Source organism: Apium graveolens, chromosome 8 (assembly GCF_009905375.1).
Source record: "Apium graveolens cultivar Ventura chromosome 8, ASM990537v1, whole genome shotgun sequence".
Classification (NCBI taxonomy): domain Eukaryota; kingdom Viridiplantae; phylum Streptophyta; class Magnoliopsida; order Apiales; family Apiaceae; genus Apium; species Apium graveolens.
The window spans coordinates 154,947,713-154,954,429 of NC_133654.1; positions in this window are offsets into that span (position 1 = coordinate 154,947,713).

A 6,717-nucleotide genomic window follows, 5' to 3' on the forward strand; every position below is an offset into this window, starting at 1 on the left:
GCCTCTGAGAAAGTGTGAAGAAGCTTAGAGTTGAATAAATGTGTTTTGGAAAAAATATTCTAAGTCAAGAAATCTACAAGTCATGGATTATGTTGATAAGTGGATTTTATATCTACTTGGAATGCTTCATTACAGGCTTAAGTTGGTGTTTTGGACTCAAGTATTTGGTATTTTTGATGTGTTTTTGTGTAATTACATCTCAGTGCACTAGTTGGATGAGGAAAGGAGCTTTACAATAATTTATGTTGATGAAAGATCAGATTCTAAAGCCAAGACCACTCTCAAGTGGTAGAGAATCTCGTTAGCTTCACGTGGACCATTGAATCATCAAATTCCGATGAACAGAGCTCAAGGTATGGCCAAAAGAAGGATTGTAGTAAAAAAATCCAGAAGAGCTGCGCACCCGCGCTAGGAGCTGCGCGCCCGTGCGACCCTTTTGCCCCCAGAATCCTGTTTTGAGTGAAATTTGATGATTTTAAGAGTTTAGGTCCACCCGAGGCCTATATAAACCAATAAAAAGACGTTTTTAATAACGAGGAGCCAAGAGAGAGCAATACGAAGACCTAGAGAGCACAAGACGGCTACGGAGAAGAAGACTTTTACATTCTTCAATATAATTGATAATTTGATGCTTGTTTTTTATTTGTCTTTGAACCCTAGTACTCTTATATTGTTTATTATCATGTTTTAATTGGAACCCATGGTGACGATGAGTTCGATTATGAACTAATCATTGTCATGGGGTTCTAACGGATTTATCTATGAATTTCAATAGTTAATTGTTTTATAATCTTTAGTATGTGGTGATTTATGATTTCCTAGTTCGGTTGTGCTTATTCGTCTTTGATGCTTAGCTAACATCTAATATTGTTTGTTAATCTCTATTGAAGCGACAGTGAATATAGAGGTTTAGAACTTGCCATGCTAGCATAGGTTTATGTATGAATTGACATGCATAATTCATGGGTAATTTTAACCATCTTATTCACCTTATGTAATCAAGATAGATAATTTGCTCTTCAACCGTTTTGTTTTCAAATCTTATAGACATATAGGGTCTAAGCATAATTGGTGTCTGCTATCTTCTATCTTAATTGTGGATGTTTAGTAGTAGGGTATACGAACAATGAAAGTTGGTGTATACTAATTTCGTGTTATCTGATTAGTTGTCATCAGCATCCTATGCTAAGGTTAAAGACATATACTTTGAATGAAGTATTTAATGAAGTTAGAATCCCATGTTTATTCTCATAAGTAATTCACTTTTAATTCTCTTAGTTAATGTTTGATAGTATAATTTCTTAGTTAATCAAAATTCAATTTCTTATTGTCTTAGCATTGAACGATAACCATACATTGTTGCATAAGTGCATAATCTAAAATTAACCTTAACCGGTCCATGTGGGAACGAACTTGATTTATATCTTATACTACTTGTGATCGCGTACACTTGCATGTATTTTCGCGTGTGTTTTAGTGTGAACAAGTGTTAGGTCCCGAATTATCGTAGAAGGGGGGGTTGAATACGATAATCACTAAATTAAAAATTCTTTCGAATCTTTAGCGGATATAGATTTAGTGCTCAGTTGGTGGTTTCATGTTCTTGAGAGGAATAGTGTTTGGAACGATAAAACAAGGAATATAAGATATTCGGGGAAATATATATTCGTATATAAATCCTCGAGGGGTGTTGCTATACTCCAGTAAATAAATTTACCGGCTACAATCTAAGAACAATAAAGTTCCTAGCTTCTACAAAGATTTACAAATCAAATCCTATACAATGATCTAGCTTTTGTTTGTCTAAGGATTTAATTACCGGGTAACGATTATAATGCCCTTATGAATATAAAAGAGTAAAATCGGGCCTTATAACGTTACTCCGGTGAGAAGTTAAACGGAAATCATTATGCTGAGCTTCTCTGTATTCTCTTTGTTTCTTGTTTTCATCACCTCTCGTGAGAGAGAAGATGAACAAAACTCAGAACAATAATAATTATTGATTGTTATATATTCTGCTTCTCAGTGTAGACTTTCAATTCATTTGGACAGGTGGCAGCTTTGTATCCACAAATATCCTTGAATTGTTGTTGTATAAAATCAATGAATACACAACTCTTCTATGGTGACCTGAGCAAGCTTCTATGGCGATCAGTGTCTCTATAGAGCTCTATGGTGACTGCATATGTTCTATGGCGACCGGGGGATCTTCTACGGTGACCAAGGGAACTTCTATGGCGACCAAGGGAACTTCTATAGTGACCAAGGGAACTTCTATGGCGACCAAGTGATTCACTTGAAGTTTTGTGAAGATCAGCTAAGGCTCTATGGTGACCAGGTAGTTACAGAGGTTTTTTCTGTGGCGACTAGAGTCTATGGCGACCACTGGTACCTTAGAGACTCTCTATGGCGACCACTGTGATGCCTTAGACAAATTCTCTATGGCGACCAATTTTGTGGCGAGCATAGTCTTTGTACACTTCTATGGCGACCACTGAGAGGACTATCATGACTTAGAATATTCTTGCTTTTGTCAAATCATTCTTCATTGTATCAACATTTCCTTCTGTAACTGAATTAAAATTCATTCTTGTATATAGATGTTTGGTGCACTGGTTTGGTTCACAAACAACTAGCATTGAGAGAACCTAATTCAATTTGTCTTGTGTTTCTGAGTTGATACAGATTGGTTGAATATCCATTGCTTCTAATACAGACCGTCAACAAACAACTGTACTTTCACTGGAATCCTTTCTGGTACTTTAAACAGTGTCTTTATTGCTACTACAATCTTGAACACTTCATTCACTATTCTTCACCGAAGCTTGAACATATAAATGAGCTCATGTCAGTGAGTATAACTTCAAGACTGCAGCTGTCTTCGTTAACCTCTGTCTATACTCTGTCTTTAATTTTCCAGATTCATGTGCTTCGAACACTATCTATCTTCAATCAATGCTAATACACTGAAATCTTCTGGTAGCACTTATACACTGAATCTTTATCATTTCTGAAACCCTGAAAGTCTTTAACCTTTGTTCTTCACTGAGGCATGATCATATAAATGAACTTCTTTCAGTGACATGTAAACAGACTTCAGGCCTTCTTCTAATCTTCTGATTCTTTGTATTTTCCTTGTCTTCATTCTTCCTGATTTCTTGTGTAGACATAGTATTATTAACCTGTCATGTTCTAGTGTTGTTATTATGTCGAGCTATCACGTAACTGTTCATACAGCTACGCAGTCTCACCAATATTCTCCCCCTATTTGATTATTAAACCTAACAAACAAATTTAAATAGAGAGGATAACTCAACTAACAACTAGAAAAAGTAAAATACCAGGACTTGTAAATAATGCTACTGGTTTTCTAGATCAATACTGCATTTCCAGATTTCTTGAGTAACTGAAATGAAAGATGCTTGTTCCTCTAGCATTGAACTGATCTTCAAGTAGTTTCATCTTCATTTCCTTGGTTCTTCAATTCCCTGCCAGATAATACTTCTCAGTCTTGAAGTAATCATCAGTACCTTTTTTTGTACAGCCATATTTCCTGTTGAGAAGCGCATATCTCTCTTGCTTCTCCCCCTATGAGAATCAACTGCTTAAAGGAGATCACCTTCGTTTACCATCTCTCCCGTACAATAGGATCCGCAAATAAAAACCAATGATACTCCCCTTTTGGAAAACAGCTTCTTCCCTTATGAAGAATAGTGATGAACCAAACCACTTCTTTTGATCACTAGGAAATCACCTTGTGTTATACCACCTCTCCCGTACAATAGGATCCGTAGTTACAAACAACAATGGTGTGGTGTAGTGTACATGTGCTTTACCTTTTTCCTCCTCCCTGATATTTCTCCCCCTTAGTTGAGGAATCCTCCAAACTATTATATAAGCTTTTATCTCCCCCTTGGAGAAGGAATGTATGTTGTCATCTGAAGGAGTTCTCATATTTCACTTGGTTGGAAAAGAAATATTAAGTCATAGTCTGATCAACCATGTCCCTTGAAATTCTGCAAAATGGCTTCACTGTTGATCATCCTCTTAACCAATATTCCCAACTCCTTATACCTCCCAACTGTGAGATCGCCAATTGTTACCAATTGTTAGCTCCCAACCAAAGTATTCTAATCCAATCTGTAAATGTAAGGTTCCTAAGAGTTAAGTTCCAATCATAAACAGAATCGAGACTCGAAGTATCAAGAACCATGTTAAGGGATAGGGAATGGAATATTGTATTTCTCTTTCTTCCTCACTGTGAGTGTGTGATTCTGTTTCGTGTACCTCACAAGTGTTTCACTCTTCTCTCCACTCGTGTTTACACGCATTCTCACAAGTGTATCACTCCTCTCATAGCTCCAAAATCCAGTTGTACCTGCAAGGAAAATCACCTTAGCCATCCTTAAGGAGGTCACATGTGGTGCAATGGGAGTTCAAAAATCCCCATCCTTGTTAGACTCGTCAGATGAATCTGAGTCATAATCTACAAGTTGCTAGTTTCCCGTTTAGGGTTCCAGATTTGAACTCTGGAAAGGTAAACAATGATCCAAAAAATTTAGCATAAAGATCAAAGTTCCCTTCTAATGTCTGTGAAGACATTTCCTTGTGACTCATCAGGTAATATCTGAATCATTATCAACAAGTTGCCGATCTGCAACTATGTCAGATCCACTATCCGCAGATAAATCCAGGGGATTTAAGCCTGGGGAGGTAGACACTGACCACTGACATATGGCTATTGGATCAGTATCCTCTCCTAACACCTGTAAAGGCAATTGGTCCATTAAAGAACTTTGAACAATCGAATATGACCGTAAAATGTCGAAACTCTTATTTTCGTCAACTCATCCTTTGTGTGTGTAACTTTTCCTTGTGCATCAAGAATTGCTTATGTTTGAGGTGGTGACACTACATAGGATACCTTGGCCGACAGGCGAATTTCAATAGACGCACCTTATTGAGAGGATGAATCTAGTAACTGTTTTGTGCCTTTTCAGCCATTACATATTTTTGAGAAGATGTATGGGGGCTAGCAGTTGCCTCATTTTTAAAACTACTACTCAACTTTATAGGAGACAGAGCTGGTGGGTTGACTTCAGAACCTTCCTTATGTGATGCATTAAGGCACGTTCGAGTGCATTAGGGATAAGAGAGTGTTGGTTGGTTCTGTTTCTGTGTTTGTATTTACAGTCTGGGATAGAAGTTATGGGTTTTCAACCTCATGACTATGAAATGAAAGAAGGCCATTGGAAGCTGAACCTGTATCACAGAACATATGGCAATATAGAGATAAAATGCACTTAAGATCTATAATGAATGAAAATTATGCATTTAATCTTTTGAGAGAAATGATGTACGATAGTGATTTTAAAATGATTTAAATGTAATAAGCAATCACTAAAGTAGAAAGAAGTTTGATTTTCTCCTAAAACTATTCGAGTGCACAAGTCTGTTTTTATGCCTAAAAAGATAAATGATTTGATAAGACACAGACTGATGACCTAGAAGTATTAAGAAGAGAAAGAAAGATTTTGTCTTTTAATATGAATGAGTTTTTGTAAAAGCACTGATTACTTAGGGTAAAGTCTAAGCAATTCTCATTCATGTTAAAAGCTCCATAATCTATCTTTATAAGATTATAATCAACAAAATTATTTATTGATAAATATCATTAATAAGAAGGATAATGTTGCTAATTTTAAGTTGAAGTGAATCTTTTAGATATAGCAAAGAAAATAAATTCACTGGAACTTAAAATCTCACAATTATTTGCAACAAAATATTAACAACATATCATTGACTGACACTTGTCAAGTATTTTAGATACCAATAATTATGTTGCATCCTATTTTAAATATTAAAATAAGATATCAATGAATTAAATACCAATTATCTATCAAAAAGATATCAGCATTCAATTTCATATATCATACAATTGTTAACTCCTAACAACTGTAGTATCTCAAACAATACTGGTTCGATAAATAAAGCAACATTAACCAACATTGTCTTGTTTGAAATCTTAGAAAAATATTCTAAGTTCCATATACTTTGATCCATTGAGTATTGCATCTTTTATCAAAGTGTTTAGGAATTTGCAAGTAAGTATAAAAATTATTCTAATCTTGACAACATATGGTTACTTCTAATAAAGCAATCTAACATTTTAACCATAGTTGTACTTAAGAAAAATTTCCACACTTTCTATATTAGTATAAGTGAGTGAAGATAAGCATTGATTACTTATAGGAGTTCTAAGTAATGTCACAAATACTAATACTTCATAATTAGTTCATAGTTAAACTCTTAACTAAATATCATTAACCGATATAAGTCAAGAATTTACACACAATTAATCATGCTACTATCATATTCATATTTCAGTGAATTCTTGAGATATAAACATTGTTAAATTCACTAAAACCAAAATATCATAATTAACTTATAACACATAAGTTATAATCAATATACTAGATATTAATTATTGACAGATTTAATTATAATCAATCATGCTGCTTATTTATTTTAAGTTAGTTTGAATTATGGAGCAAATAAAATCATTGAATTGTTTCAATTTCCATAATGCAAACTACCCAAAATATATATTAAATAAATAAATACTAAATATCTATGAGTTAGATACTAGCACTTAAATATTTATAATTATCCTTGAGTAAGCACCAATAGGATATATGATTTATATACATGGCAATC